Source organism: Carcharodon carcharias, chromosome 18, assembly GCF_017639515.1.
Source record: "Carcharodon carcharias isolate sCarCar2 chromosome 18, sCarCar2.pri, whole genome shotgun sequence".
In the NCBI taxonomy this organism is placed as follows: Eukaryota; Metazoa; Chordata; class Chondrichthyes; order Lamniformes; family Lamnidae; genus Carcharodon; species Carcharodon carcharias.
This window is the reverse complement of record NC_054484.1, coordinates 37,448,653-37,466,286: the sequence shown is the minus strand read 5'-3', so window position 1 is coordinate 37,466,286 and position 17,634 is coordinate 37,448,653. Positions and strand designations below refer to the sequence as shown.

Here is a 17,634-nt window from a genome sequence, read left to right as displayed (position 1 = left end):
GGTCACTCATATCATTACTGCCATGGACAGATGCATCTGAGGCAGATAGATGAGGTCGATGTCAAGTTGGTTTTTCCCTCCTGTTGGTTCACTCACCACCTGCCACAGACCCAGACTAAAAACACTGCAAAGCTAATTAATTAATTATCTAAGTCAAGATGGCTGGGCAGGTGATGTGCTGTAGCTGTATGATGTGGGAGCTGGCAGATCCGATTGTGAGCCGCAGTGACCACATCTGTAGCAAGTGTTGGTTGCTGGAGGAACTCCAGCTCAGAATTGATGAGCTGGAGTCCGAGCTCCAGACACTGCGGCACATCCGGGAGGGGGAGAGTTACCTGGACGCTTTGTATCAGGAAGCAGTCACACCCGGTAAACTAAGTACCTCAAGTCCGGTCAGTGGTCAGGGTCAGTAGGGTGTGACTGCAAGTGAGGCAGGTAGAGGGATCCTGTGTTCAGGAACAGAGGAGCCTCAGCTCTTGACCTTGTCCAACAAGTACGAGGTACTTGCTCCCTGTTTGGATGAGGAAGAGGGCTGTAGGGAGGATGAGCCAGCTGACCACAGCACGGTGGCACAGGAGGCCATTCAAAAGGTGGGAGCTAAAAGACAAGTGGTAGTTGTAGGAGATTCTATAATTAAGAGAATTGATAGAGAGTCCTGCATGGTATGTTGCCTGCCCGGTGCCAAGGTGAGGGACATCTCTGACCGGCTTGAAAGGATATTGGAGAGGGAGGGGGAGGATCCAGTTGTTGTGGTCCTCGTCGCGACAAATAACATAGATAAGACTAGGAAAGAGAACCTGTTTGGGGATTATCAGGAACTAGGAACTAAATTAAAGAACAGGTCCTCAAGGGTTATAATCTCTGGATTACTACCCAAGCCACGTGCAAATTGGCATAGGGACGCGAGAATAAGGGAAGTAAACACATGGCTAAAGGAGTGGTGAGGGAAAGAGGGGTTCCATTTCATGGGGCACTGGCATCAGTATTGGAACAGGAGGGATCTGTACCATTGGGACGGTCTCCACCTGAACCGATCTGGGACCAATGTTCTAGCGAAAATGGTAAATAGGGTGGTAAACAGGACTTTAAACTAGAAAGTTGGGGGGGCTAAAACTCCAAGAAGTATGACTAATGGGAAACAAAGCAGCAGGTTAGCGTGTGGGGAGGTGGATTCAACTTCATGGAAAATTATCAAAAAACTGAAAAGAAAGGAGAGCCCAGGAGAGGCTATTAAAGTCTCCAGAACACAAAATAGGACAGTGTGTTTGGAAAGGGCTGGGAATCTAACTTCAAGCACATCAGATAAAGGGATGACAATGAGAAAGGGGACGGGAAATACAGGACTGAAGGTGCTGTATCTGAATGCACACAGTATATGAAATAAGGTAAATGAGCTTGTGGCGCAGATTGAAATTGGCAGGTATGATGTGGTGGGCATCACGGAGACATGGCTGCAAGGGGATCAGGACTGGGAGCTAAATATCCAAGGATGTACATCCTATCGAAAAGATAGGCAGGTTGGCAGAGGGGGTGGGGTTGCTTTGTTAGTAAGAAATGAAATTATATCGATCGCAAGAAATGATGAAGGGTCAGATGATGTAGAATCTGTGTGGGTAGAGTTGAGGAACTGCAAAGGTAAAAAAACCATAATGGGAGTTATGTACAGGCCTTCGAACAGTAGTCAGGATGTGGGGCACAAGATACACCAGGAGATAGAAAAGGTGTGTAAGAAAGGCAAGGTTACAGTGATAAAAACAAAAAAACTGCGGAGGCTGGAAAGGTTACAGTGATCATGGGGGATTTCAATATGCAGTTAGACTGGGAAAATCAGGTTGGTAGTGAATACCAAGAAAAGGAATTTGTGGAATGTCTACGAGATGGCTTTTTGGAGCAGCTTGTGGTGGAGCCCACTAGGGAACAGGCAACTCTAGATTTAGTGATGTGTCATGAGGCAGATTTTATAAGGGAGCTTAAGGTGAAGGAACCCTTAGGAGGAAGTGACCATAATATGATAGAATTTACCCTGCAATTTGAGAGGAAAAAGCTGGAATCAGATGTAACGGTATTAAAGTTGAATAAAGGCAACTACAGAGGCATGAGGGAGGAGCTGGCCAGAATTGACTGGGAGATGAGCCTAGCAGGAAAGACAGTGGAAGAGCAATGGCAGGAGTTTCTGGGAGTAATTTGGGAGACACAACAAAAATTCATCCCTAGGAAGAAGAAGCATACTAAAGGGAGGACGAGGCAACCATGGCTGACAAGGGAAGTCAGGGTCAGCATAAAAGCTAAAGAGAAAGCATACAATGCGGCAAAGAGCACTGGGAAACCAAGGGATTGGGAAGCCTACAAAGACCAACAGAGGACAACTGAAAAAGAAATAAGGAGGGAGAAGATTAAAAATGAGGGTAAACTAGCCAGTAATATAAAAGAAGATTGCAAGAGTTTTTTTAGATATATAATCGGTAAGAGGCAAGACATTGGGCCGCTGGAAAATGACGCTGGAGAAGTAGTAGAGGGGAACAAAGAAGTGGCGGAGGAACTGAATAGGTACTTTATGTCAGTCTTCACAGTGGAAGACACGAATGACATCCCCAAAGTTCAAGAGAGTCAGGGGGCAGAGGTGAGTATGGTGGCCATTACCAAGGAGAAGGTGCTAGCAAAACTGGAAGGTCTGAAGGTGGGTAAATCACCTGGACCAGATGGATTACACCCCAGAGTTCTGAAGGAGATAGCTGAAGAGATATTGGAGGCGTTCGTGGTGACCCTTCAGGAATCACTGTAGTCAGGGAGGGCCCAGAGGACTGAAAAATCGCTAATGTAACCCCCCTGTTTAAGAAGGGAGTGAGGCATAAGATGGGAAATTACAAACCGATTAGCCTGACCTCAGTCATTGGTTAAGATTTTAGAGTCCATTATTAAGGATGAGATCTCAGAATACTTGGAAATGCATGGTAAAATTGGGCAAAGTCAGCATGATTTCATCAAGGGGAGGTCATGTCTGACAAATCTGTTAGAATTCTTTGAGGAGGTAACGAGTAGGTTAGACAAAGAAGAACCAATGGATGTTATCTACTTGGACTTCCAGAAGGCCTTTGACAAGGTACCACACAGGAGGCTGCTCAGTAAAATAAGAGCCTATGGTATTACAGGCAAGGTACTATCATGGATAGAAAATTGGCTGTCTGGCAGGAGGCCGAGAGTGGGGATAAGGGGATCCTTCTCAGAATGGCGGCCAGTGACTAGTGGAGTTCCGCAAGGGTCAGTGTTAGGACCACAACTTTTCACTTTATACATTAATGATCTAGATGAAGGAATTGAGGGCATCCTGGCTAAGTTTGCAGATGATACAAAGATAGGTGGAGGGACAGGTAATATTGAGGAGGTGGGGAGGCTGCAAAAGGATTTGGACAGGTTAGGAGAATGGGCAAAGAAGTGGCAGATGGAATATAACATGGGCAAGTGTGAGGTCATGCACTTTGGTAGGAAGAATAGAGACATAGACTATTTTCGAAATGGGGAGAGAATTCAGAAATCTGGAGTGCAAAGGGACTTGGGAGTCCTGGTCCAGGATTCTCTTAAGGTTAACTTGCAGGTTGAGTCAGTAGTTAGGAAGGCAAATGCAATGTTGGCATTTATTTCGAGAAGACTAGAATATAAAAGCAGGGATGTGCTGCTGAGGCTTTATAAGGCTCTGGCAGACCACATTTAGAATATTGTGAGCAATTTTGGGCCCTGTATCTGAGGAAGGATGTGCTGGCCCTGGAGAGAGTCCAGAGGAGGTTCACGAGAATGATGCAAGGAATGACAGGCTTAACATATGAGGAACGTTTGAGGACTCTGGGTCTATACTCAATGGAGTTTAGAAGGATGAGGGGGGATCTGATTGAAACTTACAGAATACTGAAAGGCCTGGATAGAGTGGACGTGGGGAAGATGTTTCCATTAGTAGGAGAGACTAGGACCCGAGGGCACAGACTCAAAGTAAAGGAAAGACCTTTTAGAACAGAGATGAGGAGAAACTTCTTTAGCCAGAGAGTGGTGAATCTATGGAATTCATTGCCACAGAGGGCTGTGGAGGCCAGGTCATTGAGTGTATTTAAGACTGAGATAGATAAGTTCTTGATTGGTAAGGGGATCAAAGATTACGGGGAAAAGGAGGGAGAATGGGGTTGAGAAACTTATCAGCCATGATTGAATGGTGGAGCAGACTTGATGGACCGAATGGCCTAATTTCTGCTCCCATGTCTTATGGTTTTATTGAACTTGCCCAGCTCAGTCTGTGGTGGTGCTACCGAGCCACTATTGGTGATAGACGTTCAAGTCCCTCACCCAGAGTACATTCTGTGCCCTTGACACCCTCGGTGCTTCTTCCAATTGGTGTTCAATATGGAGGAGTACTGATTCATCAGCAAAGGGGGGGGGGGGTGCAGCAACTGTAGGTGGTAATCAGCAAGAGGCTTCCTTGTCCATGTTTGACCTGATGGGTATCTGGAGTCAATGTTGAGGACTCCCAGGGCACCTCCCTCCTGACTATACAGCAGTGTGCAAGCACCTCTGGTGAGTCTGTCACACTGGTAGGACAGGACATACCCAGGGATGATGATGGTGGTATCTGGCATGTTGTTTATAGGATATGATTCCAGGAGTATGACTGTGTCAGGCTGTTGCTTGACTAGTCACTGAGACAGCTCTCCCAAACTTAGCTCTGCGCCTCCCCCACCACCCCCCCACCCCCTCAGATGTCAGCAAGGAGAACTTTACAGGGTCATCCAAGCTGGATGTGCTGTGGTCATCTCTGGTGCCAAGGTTGATGCTGGCTTCATTCCTTTTTGACTTTGATGCCAGGTGTCTGTCTGATTTCATTATTTTCAGATTTTGTAGAGGCCATTTCACAGGGCAGTTAAGAGTCAACCATATTGCTATGGGTCTGGAATCACATGTAGGTCAAACGAGTTAAGGACAGCAGATTTCTTTCCCTGAAGAGCATGAATGAACCTGATGGGTTTTTATGACAATCGACAATGTTTCATGCTCACCATTACTGAGGCTTGTTTACATTCCAGATGTATTTATTCAGTTTAAGTTCCACCAGTTGTCACTTCCCCAGGGCATTAGCATTGGCCACTGGATTACTAGTCCAGTGACACTACCACTGAGTCACTGCCTCCCCTCTTTGTGAACACTAGGTCATTTAGAAATTTTGACAAGTGTAATGGATTCAAACTGAGCTTTGGGAAACACTATCACACACCCCTTTCCAACCTAAAAAATTTGAAATCTACCACCTGCCTCTGCTTCCTGTCAATAAGCACCCATCCTGCCACTTTCTGCTTAATTCCAACGGCTTCCATCTTAACCAGCCTGCTGTATGGCATTTTGTTGAATATTTTCCCAAAGTCCTTATTGTCAAACACCTAGCGCACCATCAACCTCCTTGGCTACCTCAAACTGAAATGAGTTGTCAGACACAACTTTTGTTTAATAAATCTATGCTGGCACTCCTTGATTAATTCACAATCTTCCAAAGGAAAGTTTATTTTGTCCCTGATATTGGTTTCCAGTAACTCCCCCACCACTGATGTCAGGCTAACTGGCCCACAGTTTCCTCTCACCTTTCTGAGTGTCAGCATTACATGAACAACCCTCCAGTCCTCTCAAACTATTGCGCTATCCAAAGAGGATGAAAGATTGACTAATACCTCTCATATTTCTGCCTTTGCTTTTTTCAGCAACCTAGGATGCATTCATCTGGATCAGGTGACTTGCCAACTTTAGACAATGCTAATCTTTTTCGTAACATCTCTTTTTCTGCCCATAAATTCCCTCTTTTTTTTCATGTAAACTTTACATCATCTGCTCCCTTTGAGAAGGCAGATGGAAAGCATTCATTTAATATTTTTGCCATGCCCCCTACCTCGACATGAAAATTTCCTTTGGCGTTCTTAATAAGCTCAACTTTTTCCCTGGAAATATATTTTAGGGTGCAATTTTATGCTGCCAGCTAATCTTTTCTCATAGCCACTCAACATCCATTGACCAGAAACTGAACTGGACTAGCCATATATACACTGTGACTACAAGAGCAGGTCAGAGGCTAGGAATCCTGCGACGAGTAACTCACCTCCTGACTCCAAAAACATGTCCACCATCTACAAGGCACAAGTCAGGAATGTGATGGAATACTCACCACTTGTCTGGATGAATGCAGCTCCAACAACACTCAAGAAACTCGACACCATCCAGGACCAAGCAGCCTGCAACCAGAAACATTCAGTCCCTCCACCACTGACATACAGCAGCAGCAGTGTGCACCATCTACAAGATGCACAACAGGAGCTCATCAAGGCTCCTTAGACAGCACCTTTCAAACCCATGACCACTACCATCTAGAATGACAAGGGCAGCCGACGCTTGGAAACACCTGGAAGTTCCCATCTGAGCCTCACACCATCCTGACTTGGAAGTATATTGTCGTTCCTTCACTGTCGTTGGGTAAATATCCTGGTACTCCCTCTCTGACAGCAGTGTGGATGGATCTGCACCAATGGACTGCAATGGTTCAAGAAGGTAGCTCACCACCATCTTCTCAAGAGCAGCTAGGGATGGGCAATAAATGCTGGCTCAGCCAGTGACACCAACATCCTAGGAATCAGTTAAAAAAGAAACTCTCTCTCTCCCGCATCAGCGTTTTCAGTTCCTTCCTGTACTCGCTACAATCTTCCTGGTTATTAAACTGAATGTTGCTTCTGACATTTTTCTGCTTGATTTTAAATCTTATTTCCTTTCACATTCATTGCACATTACTTTTGTATGCTCTAAGTTTTTCTTTTGTAGGAATATGCCTGGTTTGTGCCTGAACCAACTCTTCCCTGCACACCTTCTATTACTGTATTACTGCTTTTGACTGGAATAGCCTTTTCCAATACACCCAGCCCCTAAAAATCACTGAAATTAGCTCTTTCCCAATCGTGCACTTTTACCATTGATATTTTTGGGTCTCTGCATAATTACTCTAAACCTAATTAGGTTGAAGTCACTGGTGGCTCAATGTTCTCCTACTGTAACACAATCTATGTTTACCCTTATTAATTTCCAAGAACGAGATCAAACACAGCTTCCTTTCTTGTTGGCCTGGAGAAATATTAACAAAGCAAGTTTTCTTTATAAAGCCATTTCTTTCTCTACTCTTGGTATTCTGATTTTTCTAGTCTGTGTTAGGGTAATTAAAATCTCCTAATTCATAATTCTATTTTTGTTATACAGCTTTGACATTTCCTCATCATCTTCAGACTGTTTGGAACTTTATAAAAGAATCTCCCATCGATGTGACACTTCCCCCACTGTTCTTTAACTTAAGCCAATGGATTCAGTCCCACAACCAATTAGTATAGTCTTTTCCATTTAGAACTATAACACTGTCCTTAATAGACACACACACTCCCCTTTTCCTTCCTGAATACTTGGTAACCAAGAATATTGAGAATCTGTTGTTAGCCTTATTTGAGTCATGCCCCTATGAATGCAACCATGTCATTATCCCATGTGATAAAATGTGCCTTGCCTGCTCCAACCTTTAGTTAAACACTGGTTATTGATGTACATATAATTCAATATCTCCTTCATCTCTTTTGATGTTTTCCTCAGTCTTGTCCCTACAATTTGAGACGTTTCTAATTTAACTGCTGTTTCTATCTCGATCCTCTGATCTCACTGCTGCCTCTTTCTTCTTATTCCCCTGTCAAATTATTTTCATTGCCCCAACAGTACTAGTGACCCCCTCAGAAAGAACATTGGTCCCGGTTCTATTCAGGTGCAACCCTTTATCTTCTGCAGGTGGCTCACCCCCACTCTGAACTGGTCCCCAAGTCTAAGAATCTAAAACCTTCTGTAAGATTATAAGGAGGTTACTAACAAGAACACTAATTGTTAAAATCTAGCTTTATTATTAGAAACTAAAATCTAATATTGTGCTTTACTAACATGACTTTATTAGATACCCTTCTTAGTAGAATGGTAAAAATGACAAAAATTAGAATAAGGCTCAGTATAGAAAAGAGAGAGAATTCATGTTATCAAGCTCACAGCAAAATTGGACAAGACCTTGATGTTTCTTTTTGAAGAACAGCTTGTGTGAGAATGGAATGTAGATGCCACTCTCTACTAGATAAGGATCCACAGCATGTAAAAGCAATGAGATACCAAATAGTTGATACAAATATTCAGCTCACTGGATAGTGGGTATGCATCAGATTGGTGCCAACAGCAGGGGTAGATTTACAATGAAACACACCTTGCTGTGGTGCAGGGTCCTAAAATGAGAGCAGGGGGAGTGACAGCATTACATGAACAGCCCTCCAGTCCTTTCACACTGCTGCTCTATCCAAAGAGGATGAAAGATTGATCAACCAGCGTCACAAAAACAGGTTATCCGGTAAAGGTCATGTGTTGTTTGTGGGAGCTTCCTCTGTGCAATAATGACCGTGACTCAACAGTACTTTATTGGATGTATTGCACTTTTTCACAACCACTGGATTTCTCAAAACATTATTGCATTTCATTCTTTCTTTTAAAAACTGCAGCATAAGGACAGGGACAGATATCAAAGAGACTCACCAGTTAAATTAAAAGCAAAAAACTGCAGAAGCTGGAAATCCAAAACAAAAACAGAAACAGAAATACCTGGAAAAACTCAGCAGGTCTGGCAGCATCGGCAGAGGAGAGCACAGTTAACATTTCGAGTCCTCATGAACCTTCAACAGAACTAAGTAAAAATAGGAAAGGGGTGAAATATAAGCTGGATTAAGGAGGGGTGGGTGTGGTTGTTGGGACAAGCAGCCAGTAATGGGTGGAGATAACCAAAAGAAGTCACAGACAAAAGGACAAAGAGGTGTTGAAGGTGGTGATATTATCTAAACGAATGTGCTAATTAAGAGTGGAAAGCAGGACAGATAAGTTACAGAAAGCTCTAGTAGGGGTGGGGTAAACTAAAAGAGCTATAAGGTAGAGATAAACAATGGGTGGTAATATATTTAAAAATAATGGAAATAGGTGGGAAAATAAAAATCTATAAAAGTAATTGGAAAAAACAAAAAGGAGAGGGAAGAAATGGAAAGGGGGTGGGGATGGAGGAGAGAGTTCAAGATCTAAAATTGTTGAACTCAATATTCAGTCTGGAAGGCTGTAAAGTACCTAGTCGGAAGACGAGGTGCTGTTCCTCCAGTTTACATTGAGCTTCACTGGAGCAATGCAGCAGGCCAAGGACAGACATGTGGGCATGAGAGCAGGGTGAAGTGTTGAAATGGCAAGTGACAGGGAGGTCTGGGTAATGCTTGCAGACAGACCGAAGGGGTTCTGCAAAGCAGTCACCCAGTCTGCGTTTGGTCTCTCCAATGTAGGGGAAACCACTTTGGGAGGAACGAATGCAGGAGACTAGGTTGAGGGAAGTGCAAGTGAAATGCTGCTTCACTTGAAAGGAGTGTTTGGGCCCTTGGATGGTGAGGAGAGAGGAAGTGAAGGGGCAGGTGTTGCATCTTCTGCGGTCGCATGGGAAGGTGCCATGGGAAAGGGTTGAGGAGTAGGGGGTGATGGAGGAGTGGAGCAGGGGGTCACATTGGGAACGATCCCTATGGAATTTTGCTGGGGGGTGAAGGGAAGATGTGGTTGGTGGTGGCATCATGCTGGAGTTGGCGGAAATGGCGGAGGATGATCCTTTGAATGAGGAGGCTGGTGGGGTGATAAGTGAGGACAAGGGGGTATCCTATCATGTTTCTGGGAGGGAGGAGAAGGCGTGAGGGCGGATGCGTGGGAGATAGGTCGGACATGGTTGAGGGCCCTGTCAACCACCGTAGGTGGAAAACCTCAATTAAGGAAGGATGAGGACATGTCAGAGGAAATGTTTTTGAAAGTGGCATCATCAGAACGGATGTGACGGAGGCGAAGGAACTGAGAGAATGGGATGGAGTCCTTACAGGAAGCAGGGTCTGAGAAGCTGTAGTCGAGGTAGCTGTGGGAATCAGTGGGCTTGTAATGGATATTGGTGGACAGTCTGTCACTAGAAATTGAGACAGACAGGTCAAGGAAGGTAAGGGAAGTGTCAGAGATGGACCATGTGAAAATGATGGAGGGGTGGAGATTGGAAGCAGAGTTACTAAGTTTTTCCAGGTCCCGACGAGAGCATAAAGCAGCACCGAAGTAATCATCGATGTACGGGAGAAAGTGTTGTGCGAGGGGGCCGGAGTAGGATTGGAACAAGGAATGTTCCACATACCCCGTAAAGAGACAGGCATAGCTGGAGCCTATGCGGGTACCCATAGCCACAACTTTTATTTGGATAAAGTGAGAGGAGTTGAAGGAGAAATTGTTCAGTGTGAGAACAAGTTCAGCCAGACGGAGGAGAGTAGTGGTGGATGGGGATTGTTCGGGCCTCTGTTCGAGGCAAAAGTGGAGAGCCCTCAGACCATCCCAGTGGGGGATGGAGGTGTAGAGGGATTGGACGTCCATGGTGAAGAAGAGGCGGTTGGGGCCAGGGAACTGGAAATTGTTGATGTGACGTAAGATGTCAGAGGAATCACGGATGTAGGTGGGAAGGAACTGGACAAGGGGAGAGAGAAGGGAGTCAAGATAGCAAGAAATGAGTTCCCTGGGGCAGGAACAGGCAGGAACCGATCGTGTCAGCCTGTTCCTGCCCCATGGGACTCATTTCTCGCTATCTTGACTCCCTTCTCTCTCCCCTTCTTCAGTCCCTTCCCACTTACATCTGAGATTCCTCTGACACCTTACGTCACATCAACAATTTCCAGTTCCCTGGCCCCAACCGCCTCCTCTTCACCATGGATGTCCAATCCCTCTACACCTCCATCCCCCACCAGGATGATCTGGCGGCTCTCCGCTTCTTCCTCGAACAGGGGCCCGAACAATCTCCATCCACCACCACTCTCCTCCGTCTGGCTGAATTTGTTCTCACACTGAACAATTTCTCCTTTAACTCCTCTCATTTCCTCCAAAGCAAAGGTGTGGCTATGGGTACCCACATGGGCCCCAGCTATGCCTGTCTCTTTATGGGGTATGTGGAACATTCCTTGTTGTAGTCCTACTCTGGCCCCCTCTCACAACTCTTTCTCCAGTACATCGATGATTACTTCGGTGCTGCTTCATGCTCTCGTTGGGACCTGGAAAAATTTATTAACTTTGCTTCCAATCTCCACTCCTCCATCATTTTCACATGGTCCATCTCTGACACTTCCCTTCCCTTCCTTGACCTCTCTGTCTCAATGTCTAGTGATAGACTGTCCACCAATATCCATTACAAGCCCACCGAATCCCACAGCTACCTTGACTACAGCTCCTCACACCCCGCTTCCTGTAAGGACTCCATCCCATTCTCTCAGTTCCTTCGCCTCCGTCACATCTGTTCTGATGATGCCACTTTCAAAAATAGTTCCTCTGACATGTCCTCCTCCTTCCTTAATCGAGGTTTTCCACCCACGGTGGTTGACAAGGCCCTTAACCGTGTCCGGCTTATCTCCCACGCATCCGCCCTCACGCCTTCTCCTCCCTCCCAGAAACATGATAGGGTCCCCCTTGTCCTCACTTATCACCCCACCAGCCTCCGCATTCAAAGGATCACTCTCCGCCATTTCCGCCAACTCCAGCATGATGCCACCACCAAACACATCTTCCCTTCAACCCCCCCACCCCCTGGCAAAATTCCGTAGGGATCGTTCCCAATGTGACCCCCTGCTCCACTCCTCCATCACCCCCTACTCCTCAACCCCCTCCAATGGCACCTTCCCACGTGAACGCAGAAGATGCAACACCTGCCCCTTCACTTCCTCTCTCCTCACCATCCAAGGGCCCAAACACTCCTTTCAAGTGAAGCAGCATTTCACTTGCACTTCCCTCAACCTAGTCTCCTGCAATCGCTGCTCCCAAAGTGGTTTCCTCTACATTGGAGAGACCAAACGCAGACTGGGTGACTGCTTTGCAGAACCCCTTCGGTCTGTCTGCAAGCATTACCCAGACCTCCCTGTCGCTTGCCATTTCAACACTTCACCCTGCTCTCATGCCCACATGTCTGTCCTTGGCTTGCTGCATTGCTCCAGTGAAGCTCAACATAAACTGGAGGAACAGCATCTCGTCTTCCGACTAGGCACTTTACTGCCTTCCGGACTGAATATTGAGTTCAACAATTTTAGATCTTGAACTCTCTCCTCCATCCCCACCCCCTTTCCATTTCTTCCCTCTCCTTTTTGTTTTTTCCAATAATTTATATAGATTTTTATTTTCCCACCTATTTCCATTATTTTTAAATGTATTTCCACCCATTGTTTATCTCTACCTTTTAGCTCTTTTAGTATTACCCTACCCCTACTAGAGCTATCTGTACCTTATCTGTCCTGCTTTCCACTCTTAATTAGCGCATTCGTTTAGATAATATCACCACCTTCACCACCTCTTTGTCCTTTTGTCTATGACTGCTTTTGGTTATCTCCACCCATTACTGGCTGCTTGTCCCGACAACCACACCCGCCCCTCCTTAAACCAGCTTATATTTCACCCCTTTCCTATTTTTACTTAGTTCTGTTGAAGGTTCATAAGGACTCGAAACGGCAACTGTGCTCTCCTCTGCCGATGCTGCCAGACCTGCTGAGTTTTTCCAGGTATTTCTGTTTTTGTTTTTGCACCAGTTAAATTAACCTGGAGTCCGCTAGTCAGAAGATTATATGATGACACCTTCCTCCGGCCCACACCACCTGACGTACTTTTAAAATTCTATTGCCTCTTCATATATTGATGTGTTTTAAAGGTCAATAAATAAGTTGTGAGGTAAGCTCAGGTAATAAAAAACTTTTTTATAAGATTGTGCTTAACCATGGACTTTAATCTCTACCCAAAATGTTTAGCCTATCCGTAATATCTTATATTATCGATAAACATTGGATGGTTTTGACTATTGTCATCATTGCTGTGACTTTTTTCGACCCAAGAAATTGGCAACAAATTTAACAATATGAAATGACCTAAAGAGTCAATACTGAGATGTAAGATATAGTACAGGATCAGTGATATCAGAAGGATTATTGCCTTTGTTTCTCTCTCTACAGAAATACAGAGGATCAGAGGGACCTTGGTGTACATGCCCACAGAACCCCGAAGGCAGCAGTACAGGTAGATAAGGTGGTTAAGAAGGCAGATGGGATACTTGCCTTTATTAGCAGAGGCATAGAATATAAGAACAGGAGGGTCTTGTTGGAGCTGTATAAAATGCTAGTTAGGCCACAGCTGGAGTACTGTGTGCAGTTCTGGTTGCCACACTACAGGAAGGATGTGATTGCACTGGAGAGGGTGCAGAAGAGATTCATTAGGATGTTGCCTGGGCTGGAGCGTTTCAGCTATTAAGAGAGACTGGATAGGCTAGGGTTGTTTTCCTTAGAGCAGAGAAGGCTGAGGGGGGAACCTGATAGAGGCATACAAAATTATGAGAGGCGTAGACAAGGTAGATAGGAAGAAACTTTTCCCCTTAGCGGAGATGTCAATAACCAGGGGGCATAGATTTAAGGTAAGAGGCAGGAGGTTTAGAGGGGATTTGAGGAAAGATTTTTTTCACCCAGAGGGTGGTTGGAATCTGGAACACACTGCCTGAGCAGGTGGTAGAGGCAGGAACCCTCACAACATTTAAGAAGTATTTAGATGAGCATTTGAAACGCCATAGCATACAGGGCTACGGGCCAAGTGCTGGAAAATTGGATTAGAATAGGTAGGTGCTTGATGGCCGGCACATACATAATGGGCCAAAGGGCCTGTTTCAGTGATGTATTACTTCATGACTATGACTCTATGAGAAGCTGCTTCACCCGCTGAGTATTTGCAGCATTTATGTTGATAGTTGAGATGCTCCAACCGAGACAAATTCACTCTCAATCTACAGAAATTGGTCCCTTCCAATTAAATTATTTTATTGCTTGAGATTACACCGTATCCCGTTCCACAGCCAGTCAAAAGCTCATGCTTTTCTCAACATGAGCTGCTCAACAGTTGTTCTTCTAGGTTTGGCTTGAACTCACAAACTCAGCATTGCACACACCTCAATCCTGCCATTAATATAGCACGTGCTAACCAATTGCGCCACAAGAGCAAAGCAGCGCACATTTTGTTAAGAAAACATAATAATGTCTATAATGTTATTGAAAATCATTTTAAATTATTTAGAGTATAGTGGTGTCTGTGTTTGTGTGTGTGTCTTAATCGGATTAAAGGCAGCTGATCCAGAGGCTTTGATGTATAGGAGAGAAGTATGTTTGAAATGGTAATCAGATAAACATAGGAAAATAGAAGGTGAGGTGTAAAGGTGGAAATTTGCATTTTTAAATTGACCATTCAAAAGAGTAGGTGAAATATTACATGTAACCAGATGAAGCTCAGAAACAGTGTGTTTATTTTTTTAAAGCTTACTAGCAAAGTGGGTATTACGAAAAGGTTTTATTACTAGAAGATTTAAAGTTTAAAATAAACCTAGTGGCAATGAAAATTTGCATTCAAAGAGGCAAATATGTATAAAGGAAGAGAAAGCTGTTGGTAAAAGGAGGAAGGATTCTAAATCTAAAGTCTCCAGCCTGAAAGCCTCAAGTCTGTCTGCAAGGACCCAGAGCTGAAAGAAATTCATTTTGACTGCGACTGTCCAGGGTGTGCTTTGCCAGGACTCTGTTTAAATCTATGTGTTTTACTGTTGCCTTAACAGGGGTGTAACTGAGAGTCGAATTAATGAGGGGATTTTTGTAATTATTATAGTAGTAATTTTGTAGACATTTGTCTGCGCTTACAATCTTTCTTGTACTAACAAATGTTTAATTTGGTTTTATAAAAAAAACCTCTCAAGACTCAGTGGTCTTATTACTGCTGAATTCAAAGCCTGCACCTCGAAACATACAAATTGTAAAAATGGGTTATGACAGTTCTTTCAAGTTTTCCCCTGAGATTTGAACAACTCAGCCTTTACCATCGGCTGTGTCATAATAATTTGCATACACGTTTTAAGTTGTATCAGCTGATTAGATGCACAAGGTTTTTTCGATTGGATGGCAAGGACTGAGGTTATCTGACAGCCTGCAGAAGAAGTTATATGACTGTGAAAATAACGGTGAAATAACCAATGTCCTGCAGTCTTGGGTTGAGTCTGGGGGTGTGGGGTGGTGATGGGGAGGGGCTAAAAATGAAGCTGAGCACAAGACCCCACTAGCTGTAAATTCACCTTTAGCCAACAGCACAGGGTTTGATTCCCGTTCTGGGTCAAGTGAATTCAGGACCTGCCTCCCTGCCCTGTCTGTGATGGAGGTTGTGGCACTGTGGGTCAGACCTGTCTTCAGGCAGAGAACTGCAAGAAGCGGCAGCTCCTGAAACTCTGCCTGAAGGACCTCAACACTTGTTCTCCCTATGGCATTGGTTCCAACATGGACCAGGACCTTTCGCTGTTTCCCTCCCCCTCACAAACCTCCCACATTCACTCAGTGATATCCTTTACCCTGACACCAGGGAGGTAGCGGGGAATTACATTTATGGTTACATAAACATCTGCCTATACCACTAACTAACAGATCTTCTGTGACTACTGCATTTCTAATCATTTTCCCCAGTGTGCAGTGAAATTTGGATCTTACTGAATTCCTCCAAGTAATGGTACCCCTCCCTGGTATTCAAACTGCAAACCAGTTAGTGAGTGTTGATGATTGAGAGGATTCTTGCACTACTTGTGTATTCCTCCTGCCCATGTCTGCTGATCATCACTTCTTCACCTCCTGCACCTTCTAAAGCAGGGGCTGGCGGGTGACCACACACCTTCTAAAGCAGGGGCTGGCGGGTGACCACACACCTTCTAAAACAGGGGCTGGCGGGTGACCACACACCTTCTAAAACGGGCTGGCGGGTGACCACATACCTTCTAAAGCAGGGGCTGGCGGGTGATCACATACCTTCTAAAGCAGGGGCTGGCGGGTGACCACACACCTTTTAAAGCAGGGGCTGGCGGGTGACCACACACCTTCTAAAGCAGGGGCTGGTGGGTGACCACACACCTTCTAAAGCAGGGGCTGGTGGGTGACCACACACCTTCTAGAGCAAGGGCTGGCGGGTGAACACACACCTTCTAGAGCAAGGGCTGGCGGGTGATCACACACCTTCTAAAGCAGGGGCTGGCAGGTGACCACACACCTTCTAAAGCAAGGGCTGGCGGGTGATCACACACCTTCTAAAGCAGGGGCTGGCGGTGACCACACACCTTCTAGAGCAAGGGCTGGCGGGTGACCACACACCTTCTAAAGCAAGGGCTGGCGGGTGATCATACACCTTCTAAAACAGGGGCTGGCGGGTGATCACACACCTTCTAAAGCAGGGGCTGGCGGTAACCACACACCTTCTAAAGCAGGGGCTGGCGGGCGACCACATCCTGGAACTTACCACCTAGAAAACTCACACTCCCAGGTGCACTGCAGTGTCGCCAGCCTCTGTACACATGGTTACCCAGGAAACATGAGGTAAGCTGGAGTTCCCACGAAACAGCACAAAATTCACACTGACCTCCAGTGTGCATTAATTCCTGGCAGATTTATAAACCTAGGATCGAACCTTGTGACTCAGCGGCAAATGGGGAACATTCAGCTGGTACCCAACAGCGCAAGGGAACAATTACTTCTTAAACATGTAACAGAAACAGAAGCCCCTCTTACCGGGGTTACCACTTGTCCATTTACTTGATCGAACTGACCAGCTAAAGTTTTTGAAATTGTCAATGAACAAAACTGCGATGAAAAATGTTTAACAACAACCTTTGAACCCTCCGTTTAAATGCCTCCATTTCATACGCAACTTCAAACTTAAAAACAGGTTAACCTTTCTCATTGCGCATTGACGGTCTATTCTCCCTTTTAACTCCCTAACTTTGACAACATTTTAAAAATATTTCCAATCACAACTATAGGTCAATCGTCCATTCTACGACCGATTTAACATCAGTGTTCCACGAAATTTTATTCGCAATTCGTTAACTCTCCTCTATTTAAGTAAGTCGTGTAAACTGTTCAGAGCTTTGTTTGTGGGAGTACACTTACTTGTGTGAAAATGCTAATGTGTAACAAGTTAACCCAGAATGTTGTACGTTATTAGTCAATTTTTACAGTTTGATTCCGGCGAAATGCAGTTGCTGCAATATCGCCAGCATTGAGATTGATTCAAAACTGTCTGCGCAATAACGCCATTATATATTTACATTCATTTTTACAACCGAGGATCCGCTGTTAACTAACTACAAGACATCGACTTGTTAAAAAGGGGAAACAAAACCTCCTTACTTTTAGTGAACCATTCGTAGACAGGCAATCCTGCTTGCAGTCACCAATGTGTGGATGGGATGGTGGGAAGAAAGAGTTCCGAGCAAACTGAGAAGTTTTTAAAGTGAGAATGATACCGTCTAAAGTGAGAGGGGGAAATTGCTACATAAACCACGCCCCATTACATATGTGAAAAACGAAAATGTTTAAATCAGTCATTTTCCAGGACCAGCGACATAGCCAGAAACTAACCTTCAAACAGGGTGTATCCAGCCCATAAAGGAAAAACCGGTTGAACTGAGTTGCATCCAAAACG

General features: G+C 44.9%; 1 protein-coding gene across 3 annotated transcripts in view; it reads right to left on the bottom strand.

The window, feature by feature from the left end:
• Positions 1–17,453, bottom strand: part of LOC121290969 (NXPE family member 3-like) — a 100,305-nt gene extending 82,852 nt beyond the window's left edge. For all 3 annotated transcript variants that reach the window (XM_041212049.1, XM_041212050.1, XM_041212052.1), the window contains exon 1: positions 17,340–17,453. The gene's annotated coding sequence lies outside the window, so the exon portion shown is untranslated. The remainder of the gene's footprint in view (positions 1–17,339) is intronic.
• Between the last annotated feature and the right edge of the window lie 181 nt (positions 17,454–17,634).